The sequence below is a fragment of the Lactuca sativa genome, chromosome 7 (assembly GCF_002870075.4).
Source record: "Lactuca sativa cultivar Salinas chromosome 7, Lsat_Salinas_v11, whole genome shotgun sequence".
NCBI classification, from domain to species: Eukaryota; Viridiplantae; Streptophyta; class Magnoliopsida; order Asterales; family Asteraceae; genus Lactuca; species Lactuca sativa.
The window spans coordinates 137,801,613-137,822,555 of record NC_056629.2 but is presented as its reverse complement, the minus strand read 5'-3'; positions in this window follow the sequence as shown (position 1 = coordinate 137,822,555).

Here is a 20,943-nt window from a genome sequence, read left to right as displayed (position 1 = left end):
ACAAAAATTCCTGATTGTGACACCAGGTATCGTTGTTATGTTATTGCTTGCTATGTTTGTATCCTGGTAGTTAGGATGGTATATGTTAGAGACCTGGTTAAGGTTGGTATCTTGGTATATAGGATGATGATATGTTAGTAACCGGTTAGGTCGGTATCCTGGTTAGGATGATGTTATGATATGTGATCTGCTAGATCGGTTTGATTGGATGTGAATTAGGGATGAGATTTAGAACCGGAAAACCGGACCGGAACCGGAACCGTTAGAACCGGAATATATCGAACCGGTTCCAGTTCCGGGTTCAAATTTTGGCTTTATCCGGGTTCCGGGTAATCCGGGTTTGGGTCCATCAGGGCCGGGTAAACCGGGTCTAAAAACCGGAACCGGTTTTTGGAACCGGGACCACTTTTAGGGCCGGAACTGGTTTATTGTGAAACGTTTAAAAGATGCATATCTCATTCGTTTCAACTCCGATTGACATACGATTTTTTCCAACATGTAGTTTAGAGTTTGTACATGATTTTAGACTATAAATTTTCCACTTTTAGTTTTATATTCATTGACTTACAGGCCCCCAAAGTCGATATATCAAAGTTGGAAGTTTTTAATTTTTCAGTTTTTTTGTCTTCGGTGAAAGTTTTAAAACATACATATCTAATTCATTTGAAGTCGGATTGACATGTGGTTTTTTCCAACTTGTAGTTTACAGTTTATACATGATTTTAGACTATAATTTTGTCATTATTGGTTTAACATTCAATGATTTACAGTCCTCCAAAGTCGAGATATCAAAACTGAAAATTTTCAACTTTTCAGCTATTTGTTTTTGTACTTTGTATTATGTGAAAATGTTAACACATGAATATCACATTCATTTAAAGTCGAATTGACATGAGGTTTTTTCCAGAGTGTATTTTAGAGTTTGTACATGATTTTTGACTATAATTTTGTTAATTTTGGTTTCATATTCAATGAGTTACAATCCCCCAAAGTCGGGATATCAATATGAAAATTTTCAAAGTTCAACCCACTAAGTAGTAAGTAATTAACAAAAAATTCCGGTTTTTCCGGGTATTCCGGTTCTAAACCCATTTTATCCGATTCCAACCTACCCACTTTGATGTTTCCGGGTTTTTCAGTTCTAGACCCACTTTACCCGGAACCGAATCGGAACCGGTTCCTATATACCGATCCAGTTTCCGGGTCTACAAAATCCCGTTAACCGGTTCCGGGTTTTCCGGGTCCAGGTCCATCCGGTCCGGGTTTGGACCCACTTTAATCGCTAATGTGAATTGTTATATGATTGAATATTTATGTGCACGTGGTTGTTGGACTGGGGTTGGGTTGAGGCGGGTCCTGCTTTGTGTTGTAGGCCAATATACCCAAGGCGGACCGGATATTCCGAAGGCCCAACGAGCGGTTCGGATAGGTTGTAGGCCCCACGAGGGCGGACCAGACGTGCCGAAGCTCGGAGAGTGGACCAGGTGGACTGAAGGCCCGGTGCAGGTGGACCAGTCATACTGTAGACTCAGAGAGTGAACCGGGTGGGTTGAAGGCCCGGTGCAAGCAGACCAACCACACTGCAGACTCGATGGATATGGCTAGACTCGGAGGGTGGACCAGGAGGACTAAAGGCCCGGTGCGGCGGATCAGGTACACAGAATGGTATATGTGGTTGGTATTTTGGGGGTTATCTCACTAAGCTTTTGGGCTTACAGTTGTGGTTTAATGTTTTCAAGTTCTTTGGGGGACCGCGACAAGGCAAAGGCGTGATTGTACGGCTCCTCATGTTCTTGTTTTATGATATGGTTCTGGGAATACTCTGATAATAAATGTATTGAAAACATTTTTGTAATAACGTAATGAAATTGGGTTGTTTTTGAAAAGTTGAAATTGGCTTGAATTTTTAGAGTGTTACAGAAGACCTCTTCCTCTTCTTCCCTTTATCTTTCCCGATTACCAAGACATGGGTGGAGTTTGGAGTAGGAGTAGGAGTGTTAACAACCAACTTACCTTTAAGACCTGTTTGATGTTTCCGGGTTTTCCGGTTCTAAACCCACTTTATCCGATTCTAACCTACCCACTTTGATGTTTCCGGGTTTTCCGGTTCTAGACCCACTTTACCCGGAACCATACCCGGAACCGAATCGGAACCGGTTCCTATATACCGGTCCAGTTTCCGGGTCTACAAAATCCCGTTAATCGGTTCCGGGTCCATCCAGTCCGGGTTTGGACCCACTTTCATCCCTAATGTGAATTATTATATGGTTGAATGTTTATGTGCACGTGGTTGTTGGACTGGGGTTGGGTTGAGGCGGGTCCTGCTTTGTGCTGTAGGCCAATATACCCAGGGCGGACCGGATATTCCGAAGGCCCAGCGAGCGGTTCGGATAGGTTGTAGGCCCCACAAGGGCGGATCAGACGTGTCGAGGCTCGGAGAGTGGACCAAGTGGACTGAAGGCCCGGTGCGGGCGGACCATTCATACTGTAGACTCAGAGAGTGGACCAAGTGGGTTGAAGGCCCGGTGCGGGCGGACCAACCACACTGCAGACTCGATGGATATGGCTAGACTCGGAGGGTGGACCAGGTGGACTAAAGGCCCGGTGCCCATATGAAATAAACAAGTGAAGTTTGAGTGTTTAAGACTTGAGTTGATCTCAAAGTTCTTCCTCTGTTGAAATAGTTTGTCTATTTCTGAATAGCAGAGCCCTATCCAAACTATCCACATAAACATTCAATTATTCAACATAATCCATCGTTAATCCATCTCAACGCATCATTCAGGTATAATCTTTTCCTAATACTCATTTATCCGTCCAAACATGACGGATAAATGAGTATTAGGAAAAGACTATACCTGAATGATGCGTTGAGATGGATTAACGATGGATTATGTTGAATAATTGAATGTTTATGTGGATAGTTTGGATAGGGCTCTGCTATTCAGAAATAGACAAACTATTTCAATAGAGGAAGAACTTTGAGATCAACTCAAGTCTTAAACACTCAAACTTCACTTGTTTATTTCATATGGGCGAAGGCCCTATTTATAGGCTCGAAGGAGCCGGTTACATAATTGGGTTGCAATCGTTTGATTGCAAAACGACACACATAATTTACAACATAGACCCCTAGACTATGGAGGGTCTTACATCCTACCGACACTATTTTAATACAAACGACAAATACAAATAATTCTACCGACGCCTTACATAATTAAAAATATAATAATCCCTTCCACATTGAAAGGACAGATGTCTTCAATAATGTCTTCAATAATGGATTTTTACGTCATTGCTTACGTCATTAGGTGTCTTCAATAATGTCTTAAATAATGGCTTTTTACGTCATTGCTTACGTTATTCCTCCCGTTAATCTTCCATGAATGGTGTTTCTTCTGTGTTTTCTGAACAGTGACTGCAATGGTGTCTTGGTGCATGCATAATATGTTTACAAAGTTGTTTTTTGATATCAGCAGGTAATTCAGCTAATTGATGAGAAAACTTTTCGAAAGGTTGTTCGAAGGTTTCAATTGCTTTCATTGCTTCCAGAGTGATTTCACTGTCTGTTAACGAATAGATAATGAAAGTTTTACTGGCGTAATTCACTCTGATTCTTGACTTTTGATCTTTACCGTTGCCTATGCGTGCTGATGCTAAATAGACACCGGGGAGTGCAAAAATTAGATGATCCTGTGTTGGTGATTCTCGTGGTAGATCATCTTTTGTTGGTTTTGAGCCATTGCTTATTCCCATGTTTGCGAAAGTAATACTTGGGACAATTAGTTGAGAGTCTTCATCAAAAATTGGATAGCTAGAATGCATTTTAATGAATAATCTTCTTTCCTGTTTTGCAAATCGTATTTTATAATTTTTGATGATAGTTTGCACAGCAGAAGGGAACTCGCTGATGCAGTGTAAATTGGTGCCTTCTAGATAGATGGTGTCGATGAATCCATGAATAAAATAATCCCATAAAGTCATAGGATCTGATAAGTCGGCTAAGAAAACTGCTTTAGGACCTAGGCGTCTGGCTACTGGGTAAAAGCCCATCAAAGAATGGACTTCGGTGTATGAAATGAGGTTGTCCCATAATTCGGCAAATTTTTTGGCAGATGGTTTTTTCATGGCTTCTTTTTCTTTGGTTGATAGAATGGATTCAAGGGCAATTTTTGCATTTAATTGGTTAAGGGATCTTGGGATGGATACAGGTTTTTGTGGTGTGAAGCTGGATATAGGTTTTTGTGGTGTTAGGAGAACTGTTTTTGAACATTCGACGTTATCTTTTATTACTGCTTTGTATGCTTCGTTGTATGCGGTTTCTGCTTCATTTTTCGTTATGTAACTTTTGTGAATGATATTTTTTCCAAGAATATATGAACTGGCGATTCCCCAATCGTCATATACTCCTTTGTTTTCTCCGTTGAAAATTACGTACCATTTTTTCATATTTTTATGATCTGCTTGTAGTGGTGGATACTCCTCCTGGTTTGGCGTCATGGTTTGTTTTTCTGTTTCGAGTGTTATTTGTGGTTGACTTTCATCGGATGATATTTCTTGAATTTCTTCTTTTGTTTGCTTTGTTGTTGAGCTGCTTGCTGCTTCTTCTTTAGATGCTGAATAAGATGATAGAATTTGTATTGTTTGTTGTAGTTGCTCTTTTTCATGTTTGACTACTTCAAGCTGTCTGATTAATGATGTTTCTTGCTCCTCTTTTTGTTTGAACTGGTGTTTGACTTGCTTCATGACGGCTTCCATTTCAATATTTCTGCTGAATGAATATTTGCGCCTTTTGGGTACCTGAATGATTGCTGAATTTTGTTTGTTTTTAATATTTTAAATGATGATATGAGAATTTTCATATCAATGTATGCTTTGGTGATATTTTCATATCACTGTATACTTTATCATTGTTTACTTCGAATGATATTTTCATACCAATATATGCTTTAGCAATGTATACTTTGGATAGGTTAGATATGAGGTTTCCATCATGTTTTAAACCCAATAATGCTGTTTTCATAGGACTTATTTATCTGAATCAGAATCAGTATCAGTTGTATATGCATAAATATCTATGCCCGAGATCATATGCAATTTTTAATTAGTTTGTTTTTTTTCTTTTTTAGTCTTTTTTGGACATTCGTAGGCTTTGTGTCCGTCTTCTTGACATATTCAACATTTACAATCTTTTTTATTAGATGGACAGTAATTTGTGTTAGATTGATATTTTTTCTTATATTGTTTTCTGTCTCGAAAATATTTTCTTTCACCTTTTTTATAATATTGTTTATATTTAGGTTTATAAGTTTGTTTTTTTCCAATTTTTCTTTTTATATTTTTGTTTTTTATTATCTTTACAACCATATTAATTAACTTTATTAGATAAGGTATCACAGCATAAATCAATTCTTGCTTCTTGTGTTGTTTTTTGTTCTAAACATTTTTTCTGCATCCATGCTTTTAATATACTTATCCTTGCTCCTAAGGTATGTGCAATTTTATTTTGTTGTAATGCTTCTTGGAAATCTTTTATTACACTTTGACTTACTAATGATGGTAATTTTTGGTAAAACATGTCTAATGCTATCTTTTTTCTAGTAAAATCTAGATTATAATAATGTTCAGAATATTCGCATATAAATGGGTCTAAATAACACATGTTACAAATTCGTAAGTTAGTTAGATGCCATAATGATTCTAATTGAAAAGCTTATTGAGACGTTTTATCTTCTATTTGTTTTCCTATGAATTCTTGAATAAGCCGATTTAATACATTTTTAAATGTTTCCATAGCATCAGTGGTTGCTATCATCATCGTCTCTGTTTCATCGAGAGATGAAAGGAAACGATATGCATTGCCCTGTGTTTTATGTATAATATAATTAAGAAAAATTTTTGGATGTAGATTTCTTAATTCTTCAGTTAGTTGAATTTGAATTCCCATTTTATTACTCCATTCTTGAATTTTTGCTTCGGGATTTTGCTCACAATCAATAAAAAGAATATCTGAATTTGTTGGAAAAGTAAATAGTTTAGGTATATATTGTGGAGGTATTTTTTCCCATTTGTTTTGTTTATTTTTGACCATTCCTTGCCTATATAAAAAATTTTCTTCTAACGAAGGTGGTCCATAAATATATTGACTTTGATAATCATCTTCAACATATGATTGTTTTCGTTTTAATCCAAAATTATTTTGCGATTCTTTATATGGATTTGAGTAAGGATTTTCATCATCGGATGAAATATCATATATTACTTCTGCATCGTTATTATTTTCTATTTATGTGTTATTTTCTTGAACTTCGGATGGAATTTCTAATGTTGCGAATAATTTAGTTAATTTATCTACTTTTTCTTGTAAAGTTTCCATATTAATAAATTTTTAGTTTCTTTTTATTAGCGGAGTAGTTATTATTGGTTGAAAATTAGTTTCATTAAAAATTTTGTTATTAGTCATATTTGGTGATTCAAGTGATAATAAAGGTGTAAATAATTTATCTATATAAATTCTATCTTCTGTTTTAAACGTAATACTATGATGAGAATTTGTTAATGCATAATTTATTTGATATGTAATAGTAAATGGATTATGCATTAACAAATTCTAATCATAGTATTACGTTTAAAACAGAAGATATAATTTATATAGATAAATTATTTACACCTTTATTATCACTTGAATCACCAAATATGACTAATAATAAAAATTTTAATGAAACTAATTTTCAACCAATAATAACTACTCCGCTAATAAAAAGAAACTAAAAATTTATTAATATGGAAACTTTACAAGAAAACGTAGATACATTAACTAAATTATTCGCAGCATTAGAAATTCCATCCGAAGTTCAAGAAAAAAACACATAAATAGAAAATAATAACGATGCAGAAGTAATATATGATTTTTCATCCGATGATGAAAACTCTTATTCAAATCCATATAAAGAATCGCAAAATAATTTTGGATTAAAACGAAAACAATCATATGTTGAAGATGATTATCAAATTCAATATATTTATGGACTACCTTCGTTAGAAGAAAATTTTTTATATAGACAAGGAATGGTCAAAAATAAACAAAACAAATGGGAAAAAATACCTCCACAATATACACCTGAACTATTTACTTTTCCAACAAATTCAGATATTCTTTTTATTGATTGTGAGCAAAATCCCGAAGCAAAAATTCAAGAATGGAGTAATAAAATGGGAATTCAAATTCAACTAACTGAAGAATTAAGAAATCTACATCCACAAAATTTTCTTAATTATATTATACATAAAACATAGGGCAATGCATATCGTTTCCTTTCATCTCTCGATGAAACAAAGACGATGATGATAGCAACCACTGACGCTATGGAAACATTTAAAAATGTATTAAATCGGTTTATTCAAGAATTCATAGGAAAACAAATAGAAGATAAAACATCTCAATAAGCTTTTCAATTAGAATCATTATGGCATCTAACTAACTTACGAATTTGTAACATGTGTTATTTAGACCCATTTATATGCGAATATTCTGAACATTATTATAATCTAGAATTTACTAGAAAAAAAGATAGCATTAGACATGTTTCACCAAAAATTACCATCATTAGTAAGTCAAAGTGTAATAAAAGATTTCCAAGAAGCATTACAACAAAATAAAATTGCAGATACCTTAGGAGCAAGGATAAGTATATTAAAAGCATGGATGCAGAAAAAATGTTTAGAACAAAAAACAACACAAGATGCAAGAATTTATTTATGTTGTGATACCTTATCTAATAAAGTTAATCAATATGGTTGTAAAGATAATAAAAAACAAAAATATAAAAAGAAAAATTGGAAAAAAAACAAACTTATAAACCTAAATATAAACAATATTATAAACAAGGTGAAAGAAAATATTTTCGAGACAGAAAACAATATAAGAAAAAATATCAATCTAACACAAATTACTGTCCATCTAATAAAAAAGATTGTAAATGTTGGATATGTCAAGAAGACGGACACAAAGCCTACGAATGTCCAAAAAAGACTAAAAAGGAAAAAGAAACAAACTTATTAAAAATTGCATATGATCTCGGGTATGAACCTATAGAAGATTCATGAATAGATTCAGATATAGATATTTATGCATATACAGCTGCAACTGATTCTGATTCAGATAAATAAGTCCTATGAAAACAGCATTATTGGGTTTAAAACATGATGGAAACCTCATATCTAACCTATCCAAAGTATACATTGCTAAAGCATATATTGGTATGAAAATACCATCCGAAATAAACAATGATAAAGTATACAGTGATATGAAAATATCACCAAAGCATACATTGATATGAAAATTCTCATATCTTCGTTTAAAATATTAAAAACAAACAAAATTCAGCAATCATTCAGGTACCCAAAAGGCGTAAATATTCATTCAGCAGAAATATTGAAATGGAAGCCGTCATGAAGCAAGTCAAACACCAGCTCAAACAAAAAGAGGAGCAAGAAGCATCATTAATCAGACAGCTTGAAGTAGCAGCCAGGAGCTCAACAACAAACCAAACAAAAGAAGAAATTCAAGAAATATCATCCGATTAAAGTCAACCACAAATAGCACTCGAAACAGAAAAACAAACCATGACGCCAAACCATGAGGAGTATCCACCACTACAAGCAGATCATAAAAATATAAAGAAATGGTACGTAATTTTCAACGGAGAAAACAAAGGAGTATATGACGATTGGGGAATCGCCAGTTCATATATTCTTGGAAAAAAATATCATTCACAAAAGTCACAAAACGAAAAATGAAGCAGAAACCGCATACAACGAAGCATACAAAGCAGTAATAAAAGATAACGTCGAATGTTCAAAAACAGTTCTCCTAACACCACAAAAACCTATATCCAGCTTCACACCACAAAAACCTGTATCCATCCCAAGATCCCTTAACCAATTAAATGAAAAAATTGCCCTTGAATCCATTCTATCAACCAAAGAAAAAGAAGCCATAAAAAAACCATCTGCCAAAAAATTTGTCGAATTATGGGACAGCCTCATTTCATACACCGAAGTCCATTCTTTGATGGGCTTTTACCCAGTAGCCAGGCACCCAGGTCCTAAAGCAGTTTTCTTAGCCGACTTATCAGATCCTATGACTTTATGGGATTATTTTATTCATGGATTCATCGACACCATCTATCTAGAAGGCACCAATTTACACTGCATCAGCGAGTTCCCTTCTGCTGTGCAAACTATCATCAGAAATTATAAAATACGATTTGCAAAACAGGAAAGAGGATTGTTCATTAAAATGCATTCTAGCTATCCATTTTTGATGAAGACTCTCAACTAATTGTCCCAAGTATTACTTTTGCAAACATGGGAATAAGCAACGGCTCAAAACCAACAAAAGATGATCTACCACGAGAATCACCAACACAGGATCATCTAACTTTTGCACTCGCCGGTGTCTATTTAGCATCATCATGCATAGGCAATGGTAAAGATCAAAAGTCAAGAATTAGAGTGAATTACACCAGTAAAACTTTCATTATCTATTCGTTAACAGACAGTGAAATCACTCCGGAAGCAATGAAAGCAATTGAAACCTTCGAACAACCTTTCGAAAAGTTTTCTCATCAATTAGCTGAATTACCTGCTGATATCAAAAAACAACTTTGTAAACATATTATGCATGCACCAAGACACCATTGCAGTCACTGTTCAGGAAACACAGAAGAAACACCATTCATGGAAGATTAACGGGAGGAATAACGTAAGCAATGACGTAAAAAGCCATTATTTAAGACATTATTGAAGACACCTAATGATGTAAGCAATGACGTTAAAAGCCATTATTGAAGACATCTGTCCTTTCAATGTGGAAAGGATTATTATATTTTTAATTATGTAAAGTGTCGGTAGAATTATTTGTATTTGTCGTTTGTATTAAAATAGTGTCGGTAGGATGTAAGACCCTCCATAGTCTAGGGGTCTATGTTGTAAATTATGTGTGTCGTTTTGCAATCAAACGATTGCAACCCAATTATGTAACTGGCTCCTTCGAGCCTATAAATAGGGCCTTTGCCCATATGAAATAAACAAGTGAAGTTTGAGTGTTTAAGACTTGAGTTGATCTCAAAGTTCTTCCTCTGTTGAAATAGTTTGTCTATTTCTGAATAGCAGAGCCCTATCCAAACTATCCACATAAACATTCAATTATTCAACATAATCCATCGTTAATCCATCTCAACGCATCATTCAGGTATAATCTTGGCATTGATGATAAGCAGTGTGAAATCAACATCTGGCACCTTCAAGTTCTTCTGATTCAAGTTCTAAAGCCACAACTACAGTTCAAACTTAATCAATTCCGAAAGTAGCTGAAGAGAACATGGCTTTAATGGTTGGGTTAATGAAGGATCAAGGCTCTCTTGGCAAGAGATTTAGCTCCTCCACTCATGGTTGGAGAACTGGATCAGATTCATCCTGAGGACATGGAAGAGATGGACATCACGTGGCAAATAGTTACGGCTATGTTCAGGGCAAAGAAGTTTACACATCAAACATGGAAGAACAAATAGGGAATGAACATGGAGAAGCAGGTGGGGTTCAATAAGAGCAAGCTCTGGTGCTTCAACTTTCGCGAGCCAGGTCATTTTGCTCGTGGATGCAGCAAGCCTGATACTGGACATTGGTGCCTGCAGGGAACAACAGAGAAGCTGCAACCAACAATGAAACAGCTAACCTAGCGATGGTGGCTCAAAGATTCGATTGGGAGGATCAATTTGCAGGCGATGAATATGACAGGACATGAAACATCAAATTTGGCGTAGATCAGTGAGAGTTCAGAGGTGGAAGAAGCTGAAGAAGAAATAATGTAGCTGCAATTCGCCTACATGGTCTCCACCACATCTGACACAAAAGAGGTTAGTGAAACTTTCTGTACTCAAGCATGTAGTGATATAATTAAGCGTTATCGCGATCAACATGATTTATTAATTAGGGATATTGAGAACCTTAAATATGATGGATATACTCTTAGAAGGCCTAAAACTCATAAAAGAAAATTTAGAGGCCCAAACCAAAGATCTAAAAAGAATTAAGGAAGAATACAACACTAAATGTGAACACTATGATTATGCTCAAGAAAATATTGTCAGTCTAACTACTGAGCTTAACATATTGAAAATTAAGTTTGAAAATGCAAATTTTAATTTTAAAAAATTTGATGTGTCAAGTAACCAAGTTGAGAGAATGATTGAAAATCAACTTAGATTACAATGTAAAAAGAATGTAGGTCTTGGTTATGATAGTGTTCCTCCTCCATTTAATGATAACTACACTTTTACTCCTATGAATGAGGAAGAAATGGCAAAGGAAGCACACCTACACTATGACAAACCTACTGCAGTTGAGCTATTAAATAATGATATGGTGAACGATACTAATGTTTCTACTTCATATGTAGATGAACGATACTAATGTTTCTACTTCATATGTAGATGAACCCTAGTGCAAGACAAGAAAGGATGGAGAAAGTGTTTCTGTTTTGAAAAATGAGACTGCTTTAAAAAAATAAGTTTTGAAAACTGATACTGCTATTTTCGTTAATTCTGTTGATTGTTCAAACAATGTCTCTTTGAAAACTGATACTTCCTTATTTGTGATGATGTGATTGTAAATTCCAATATTAATAGACCTGCTAAATATAAACCACCAAAACAAGCTAAACAGGTTGCTAACTGTAAGTGTGCTTGTGGACACAATCTGGACATGCAAGACAAGCGGTAACAGCCTTTATACGAAGAAACAAACATGTTTCCATTGTTGAACACCTGGACGCATTGCGAGAAACTGCCCAAATCATTCCATTGATGGTGATTGGAATGCAAACAAGGAAAAAATCAGGTTGTCAAAGAAAATAAGGACAAAAAGATTTTGAAACAAGAAAAAAATGGTCAAACCAAGATCGATGTCACCAAAGTCATCTCATGGGTCATCATCTAACCATAGATGGATACCCAAAAGACCAAATACAAAGGACAAAAATTCCTCAAAATCAAATATCAAAGCCACCGTATGTGTAAGTAATAAAATTCTCAAAACCTTAATTACAGATGGGTGCCCAAAAGTCCTGCGGCCCAATCACCTCACCGTCCTTTAAATTCGTCATCTACATTATTTGTTTCAAAGGATATGGTATGACAAGAAGTTTCATGTATAGATGGAAATGGTCAACCTAGTGTCTATGGACTGGGTTCCCAAATCTAACTAATCTTACACATTGTGCAGGAACAACTATGGAGGAATATCATCAGACATTGGTATGTTGATAGTGGCTATTTCAGGCACATGACAGGAGACATCTCTTAATTGCATGATATTCAGAACTTTAATGGAGGGTATGTTTCCTTTGCGGGAGGAGAAGGAGGAAAAATCAATCAGAAGGGTACGGTTACTAGCGATGTTTTAAGCTTTGAGAATGTTAATTTTGCTCCAGAGTTGAAACACAGTTTGCTGAGCGTCTCTTAGATCTGTGACAAAGGTTTTTCAACTCATTTCACAAACAATGAGTGTCTAATTTTGAAGCCTGGTATCATCATACTAGAGGATTGGATTTTTTTGAGATCTGAACGCGAAGGGAATGCTTACATCATCGACATGAATCACAACATTCCCGAGCAAGTCACATGTCTATTTTCAAAGGTTTCTGTACACAATGCTATACTCTGGTATCGTCATCTCGGTCATGCAAACGCTAAGAACCTCAATCGTCTTGCTAAGAATGATATTGTTCATGGTCTTCCAATAAAGGACTTCATCACTTTTGAGAAAATTGGTCAACACAATCAATACAATCCTCCAACTGCTACATATGGATTTATTTGGTCCCGTGAATGTTCTAAGCATCAACAAGAACTTTTATCCCTTGGTTATAATCGATGATTACTCACAGTTCACTGATAGCTTCATTTTATTTACTTCTTTTTATAGTTTATTTTAGCACATTTCATTCGCATTTTAGTTAATTTCCATGCATATTTTCATTTTTGTTACGACCATTTCGGGTACTTTCTAGTTTCTTGAGCATTATTGCAGATTTTTTTTAGACTAGTGGAGGGGGATTTTTGGGAGACGATTGGACTTGAAGGGCAATGGGGATTTCAAGATTGATGGCTATGGAGGTGATTCATGGAGTGGGCTTGTCAATTGCCTGAAGGCTTGGAAGATTTGAACTTTAAATTACAAGGCACGGGAAAATTTTCAAGTTTGCGAAGATCGATGATACGGAGTTTGCGGAAGCTTTGAGTGATTTGGAGAGGCAATTTGTGCTCAAATTGATGAAATCTTAAAGCAAAATGGGCTAGAAGTTGATTAGACTCGAACTTGGCCAATTGAATAGCTGTGGGGGCCCAAGACTTGAAGAAGCCCAAAACTCCGTCATACTCACGCGGCCCGCGTAAGGTTTCCACACGGCCCGCGTGGATTCCTAAAGGGGCAATTTCGGGATTTTGTTGAGAGCTCTATATTGGGAAGGTTGGTGTGCCTCTTTAGCCTTATCTTGGATATCCGATTGTGAGACATTCTCTATGGAGTTTGGAAGCACTTTGAAGGCCAAGAACCCTCAAGAACTTCATCATTTCACCTCTTGATTCTTGTTAAATGTTGCGTACAATCTTCACTAATTTTGTTTTCTTAAGTTTAGTCATGCTTGGCTAGACAATTTGCGGTTGACTTTGGTGGAATCCTTTGACTAATTGTTAAATGTTGAAGACTCCATGAACTTGTGTTTGAACCTTTATGAAAATGTTTTGTTTTTTAACATCTTACCATTACTTATATGTTTTTATTCATGAGTTTAAATGTGTTTGTGGTGATTAGTTGGCTAATTTCTTGATTAAGTAAATGATCTTCAAATTAGCAAGCAACAAGTGATTTTTGTGTTAGTTTTACTTCACACAATCATAAAAACATTTTCTCCAACATGGTACTGAAAGCTTTTGACTTCTCTTGGATTTGGTGACTTTTAAATTCTTAATGCTAGTTGACTTTCACTAATTACATGTTTAATGGAATTGGTGACTTTGACTAAGGAAATTGTTATGAGCTTCTCTAACCATTTCAACAACTAAGAAAAGTGTAGGTAATCTCAAGCTCCTTGGATTACTATAGCCAAATTAAGGATTACAACAAATATTGCACCATTTGATTCTAATGATATGTTCATAAAAAAAATAAAAAAATAAAAATAAAAATAAAAGTCAAAGTGAGGAAACCTAGTTTTATTACATCAAATTTTGATTATACATCAAATTCTTATTTTATTGAAATTGTTCATTTAAATCTTAGTTTAAATCTAGTTTTATTACAAGTATTTTAAAGACCAAAACCCCCATTTTTAATTTATTGTTATTTTTACAAGTATTTTTACATAGAGATTTTGCATAGAGTTATAAAATTGAACCAATCTCCGTGGATTCGACCCCATTACCACTATACACTATTTTAGTGTAGAAGATTTAGGGTTATTAATTTTGTTGGCCTCGACAACCATCAAATTTTGGCGTCGTTGCCAGGGATTGGTTTATTTTTAATTAACCTGTTTCTCTATGCCCAGATCTCAAAAGAAGCAAGACCTTTGGCGAAGGAAAAGAGAATAGAACATGGTCAAACTTCTAATCCTCACGTGGAACTGGAGGTTGAACCCGCTTCATCAAGTGACATGGAACCTGACTCTAGTCCCGACCCTCGCCAAGAAATTCCCGAAACACCACCCCTACAACAAAATCTACCCATTATTAAACCAATTGCAATGACGGGCGGAGGAGAATCTCCCGAATGAACTTTGAGGCAAATGTTGGAAACCGATGTTACACAAACTCCAACCGGTATCAATTATCCCGTTTTGGAAGGAGGTTCGGAATTGAAGTCAAGTTTAGTTCATCACCTTCCAACTTTTCATGGATTAGAGAATATAGACCCTCATAAGCACTTGAAGATGTTTCACATTATTTGCACTAGGATGAAGCCACAAGACCCTCATAAGCACTTGAAGATGTTTCACATTATTTGGTCTTAACCAAATCAAGCTAAGGGCCTTCCCCTTTTCATTGGCCGATAGAGCAAAAGATTGGTTATTCTATCTTCCCCCGGGTCAATCAACTCATGGACCGACATGGCAAGAGCTTTTCTTGACAAGTTCTATCCCGCTTCAAGAGTCTCAAGTCTTAGAAATGAGATTTGTGGAATCCGCCAATGTCAAAATGAGATTTTCATGATTAGTGGGAGAGGTTCAACAACTTATGCTATAGTTGTCCACAATATCAAATTACAAAACAACTCCTCATCCAACACTTCTATGAATGATTTTTGCCAATGGAGAGAAAATTAGTTGATGCCTCAAGTGGTGGTGATGTCTTTAGTAAAACTCCACAACAAACAACACAACTTTTCAACAACATAGCCGCGAATTCTCAACACTTTGGTCCGCGCCAAGACATGAAAAAAGACACACGACACAAAGTCAATGAAGTGGGGACCTCAAATCTTGAGTCTCAAATCAAAGATTTAACCTTCGTTGTCCAAAAGTTAGCCATGGGACAAACTCCACAAGTGATGGTTTGTGGAATATGTGCAACAATGGGACATCCTACGGATATGTGCCCCATTCTTCAAGAAGATGCGAAACATGTAAATATCACAGGAGAATTCCAAAATTTCCACAACAAACCATCCGGTTACCAAAATACATTGGTTAGACCTCACTACCACCACAACAACCTCACTACCAACATCCACAACCACACCATCAACCCAAACCGCACCCTCCACATCATCACCAACAACCTCCTTAATCCCAACCGAGTAGCTCCGGAATGTCCCTTGAAGACATTGTCAAATCCTTAGCCACTACTACCCAACAATTCCAAAAAGAGACAAAAACTAGTATCTCTAACCTTGAAGCACAAATGGGAGATATAGTTACATCCATAAGCAAGTTGGAGTCTCGTGGAAAATTGCCTTCTCAAACCGAAAAGAACCCAAATTTCAATGTGGAGACCTTGAGAAGTGGCAAACAAACTAGAGAGAGTAGTTCAAAGAAGAAGCCAAGGGAAGAAGAGGAAGAAATAGAAGTCATTCCCATTGAAGAATCTATAGTCAAGAACGATGCACAAATCGGAGTTCCAAAGAAGACTATTGGTGGTTGTCGAGGCGAACAAAGTTAATAACCCTAAATCTTTCACACTAAAATAATGTATAGTGGTAAACTGATCGAATCCACGGAGATTGGTTCAATTTTATAACGCTATGAAAAATCTGTAACAGCCCAAAATCTCAAGTATTGTTAAATTGCAATTTGGGGTGTTTTAAAGGAGAGACTCGGCGAGTTGGAGCCAGACTCGCCGAGTAGGGTCGCAGAGTTGGTCGCGGGTTCGCGACTGGACTCGACGAGTCCAGATATGGACTCGGCGAGTCGACGCTGTTCAGTGGAAAACCCTAGCCGTTCGGTTTGGGAAGTATTTAAGGGATCTTATGCCTCCATTGTTCGCCTTTTGGCCGACTGAGAAGGATCCTAAATCGGTTGTGGGCATCCAGAACAAGGTTTGAAGATCATTGGTGATTTGAGGAAGTTATGGTCCAAGAAGGAGAAGGTTATGGCTAATGGGACAGCAAGGGAATCACGTTTTGAGGCTTGGGGACACTGAGAGTGCATGATTCAGGTAATCTTTCGGATTATTTCCTGTTATGTGAATGTGTGCATGGATTTAGGGTTTATGAAACCCATTTGGTGATTTAATGGATTATTATGTTGTTATACAAAAGTTTATACCCTGGTAATAGGATGATTAGAGGTCCAGAAGTCCCATTAGTGCGTTTTTCGGGAATATACGTATCTCAGGAAGCAGTTCGATTGACTGCATGGCGTGGACTCGCCGAGTCGGATGATCAGACTCGGCGAGTAGCTTGAAGATTCACTAGGACTCGCCGAGTTGTTCTTCAGACTCGGCGAGTAGCTTGAAGATCTACTGGAACTCGTCGAGTCGTTCTTCAGACTCGGCGAGTGGTGTCAGGATGCTTATACTCGTCGAGTTACCCTTTGCACTCGACGAGTCCAGTCAGGATTGACCGTTGACCTGTATATATATTAGAGGGGTCAGTTGCCTTGTTTGATAAGATCATTAACTAAGGCTGTGGTATTATAGGGAACCTGCGGAACTAGCGGATTGTGTGCGAGTAGCTCGAAGAGGTTATAGCCTGCGTACTACGAGGTGAGTCTTCTCACTATACCTCACCCGGAAGGGTTTGATTGTGTGACCGGAAGGTCAAGTATGTTATGTGTTATGTTTATATGCTATGAATGGAAAGTTAGCTGCTACGTGTGATATACATGCTTATATATGGGCCGGAAGGCAAGGTATTATGTGACAGAAAGGTCAGGTATGTTGTGTGTTATGTTTATATGCTATGAATGGGAAGTTAACTGCTACGTGTGATATACATGCTTATATATGGGCCGGAAGGCAAGGTATTATGTGACAGAAAGGTCAGGTATGATATGTGATATATGTGCTTTATGTGTTAGAGTATTTGTATTATGGGTTATATATGTGTACGGGCCGGAAGGCGATTATCTTGTGGACCGAAAGGTCCGGGCCGGAAGGCAATATTATGTGGATCGAAAGATCCGGGCCGGAAGGCGATATTATGTGGATCGAAAGATCCGGGCCGGAAGGCAATGTTATGTGGACCGAACGGTCCGGGCCGGATGGCGTATGTGCGTAAGGTATATTGGGGAACTCACTAAGCTTCGTGCTTACGTTGTTTATGTTACGTTGTTTCAGGTTCTTACAGTAACGCGGGATGGCAACGGTTCGATTGTACACACCGAAGAAAGAGTTGAGTTTTGGAGGATCCTGGTCTTCTTTTATAATGAAAATGAAACTACGTTTTGTATTTTGAATGTGAATAAGATTTTAAACAAGTGTTTTTAATATTAAAGTGATTAATTAAATGAAAATTTTATTTTTGGAAATCTAGGTGTTACAAATTGGTATCAGAGCCTTGGTTTGAGGGATTCGGACGCGCCTACGGGTAAATCTGGACTCAAACTGAGGAAGTAAGAAAAAGTTTTCCAAATAAATGGTTTTCTAAAAGTGAATAAGAGTTCAAAGAGAAAGCAAGAAAGAGCAGTGTGTACAATCAGCCAGAGCCAAACGGTGATTTCCCAAAATACTCTTACTTTTGTATTATGAAATATCTATTATGCACTTTATGAGATATTATTGCATGCTAGAGACAGGCTAGGTATTTCACATCTTAGGACTAGAGTGGCCTGATTTGTGATGCCTTAGTCTAGGGTTTGCTGTTATATGTGCGTTATACTTTTATGTGTATGTGATGAGTGAGAGTATCTAGTTAGAACGCACAAGGGGTAAGGCTACGGAGTACAGAGGTACTTCCGAGGAGGAATCGAGAAGGTGGAGCTACCACAGATGGGGAGTCCTATGTATGCTTCAATGCTCGAATGCTGCTTGCTTTGTGCTTTGTGGAGTTATCGATGATGGGAGTCAGCTACCAAGTGAGTATGACGATACTCAGGAGGTAGAGGGCTGGCATCATTGGGAACTCTTCAGCAGCTGATAGCAAAGAAGTGGGAGGACAGCGGAAGGGATTAGGGAGTAAACCTAGCCAGATGAGTGCGCTGGTAGAGTAGAGGATTTCGCTGGAAAGCGAGCACGCGCGATGCGATTGGTGAAAGAGCAGGTTTATCAGCTACTTAGGAACTCTGGAATGGTCCGTGTGGAAAGTATGGGTAGATGTGGCAGGTAGTATGGGCCCGTACTACTGAAAGCAGAGGACCCATACTTGATACAGGGGGCATTCTGAAGGTCCTAAGGAACAGATTGAGGGGTGATGTCATGGTTCGGATACCATACATCGGAGCGGATACAGAGTGATGTTATGGTCAGGGCACCATACATCGGAACAGATTGAGATAGAGGTTGTGGTTCGAGTGCTATACATTGGAGCAGGTTGAGGAATGGTGCTAAGGTTCAGGTACCATACACCGAAGCATGTTGAGGAAGGATGTCATGGGATGAGTACCATGGTTCATAGTGGATGATGCTTGTGGCTATCTTGTTATCCGGTTATCGATCGGACGAGCACGAGCGAGCGGGATGTGAGGATTCGCGAGATCCGGCGTGATGAAGTTGCTGCATTGTTGCGGGTTGAGTCGCCAGAATTGTTTGGGTCGATCAGGACCACTATGATTGAAGTAGTTTGATGAGCGATATGCGGCTTTCGCAGAGACGGCTGCCGCGGCGGTTACAGCGGCTGTAGCAACGGCAAAGAAAGGGACTAGTCGGGGTTTTCAGTATCGGGACTTCTATTATGCGAAGCCTCCCGCATTCGATGGAGTTCAGAACTCGATTGTTGCTATGAGATGGTTATCAGACATGGAGGGGTGTTTCTCCACGAGTTTATGCCCTACTGATCAGAGGGTGGGGTGTGCTCTGAACCTGTTGAGGCTCGGGGCGAAGGATTGGTGGAGATTGACCACGAGGTCATTCTCCGATGCGCAGAGGGCTGCGGTTTCATGGGATCAATTCAGAGGGATGTTCAGTACTCGCTATGTTCCGCGGGATGAACAGGAGAAATTGGCTCGGAAGTTCGTTAAGCTGAGGCAGGATTTGGAGTCGGTGACTGAGAGCACCGGGATGTTTGTTGAGAGGGCGATGTTTTGCCCTGAGTTCGCTTCGGAGCAGGCTCAGATGCCCGATATTCGAGTAAGCTCAAGGGGTATCAGACAGTTCGTGTCTGCGCGGAGGTGCGAGACCCTGTTGGAGTTGCAGAAGGCCGCCATGTGGCGTGAGTTAGAGGTTGAGTTGCAGTAGCGGGAGATGAGGCAGGCCCCGATGCAGTCGCAGTCGGCGCCGGAACGGTCCATGACCGTAGACGTTAGAATGGGGGATCGGAGCGGTCACACTTGTGGGAAGTGTGAGAGAGATGGCACCGGAGCTTGTTGGCCAATGGTGCATGCCGCGAGTGCGGAAAGGAGGGGCATGGTGCACGGGGATGTCGGCAGTCAGTGCCAATCCGGGATTCCAGGATTTGTTATCAGTGTCGACAGGTTGGACAATTGAGGGTCAAATGTCCACAGCTTTTGCAGGATCGGTGCAGGCTCTAGCACCGGCCACCTTGAGGAGTTCAGGAGGAGGACAGGATGGAGTAGAGCCCAAGGGCTCAGGGTTGTGCTTATCGGCTTGCGGCAGAGGGAGGCGGAGCAGTGCCGGGGGGGCAGCTGCGGGTATGATGCTGTCTTGATGTCTTGATTAGCCTGCGTTGATTGTGGCGTATTGTTTGTGCTGGTAGTGTGGATTTCGATGCGGTATTCGTTGTTTCGCGGGATTGGCATGGTTATGGATTGGTGCTTCAGGTTTCGATTTGGCATTCGTTGTTCCCTGATGGTTGGTATGGTTATAGTATGGTGTTTTAGTGTCGATAGCTTTGTGCGGTTTTCGATGTGGTATTCAACCTTTGGCAGGTTGTGGGTTTGGTTATGGGTTATTGCTTGGGAATTCCGTTGGTCATCGTTGTGAGGGTTGATAGTGGAGGTGCGGCACTGGGTTGAATGACGGGTAGTATCTGCAGTTGTGGAGTGGATAATTGAAAGATCGGATTCTTTTGAGCGGATTGATCAGGGAGGAGATGTGTTTTGCTGAGGGTTGCTCACGTTGGTGGGAAGCAGTCAGTGGGTAAATGTTCTCTTTGTGCAGGATTGTTCTGAGAGGTCGTTAATGACGATCGGTGGCAGTTAGTCAGTGCTTTAGTGGGGGAGAATTAGAAAATTCTCCGGGAGATCGATAAGTATGTGAGGGTGCTTAGCTGCCGGGATTCAGCAGTGTTTGTCAGCGCAAAGTATAGGCTGACGAGAGCGAGTGTTGG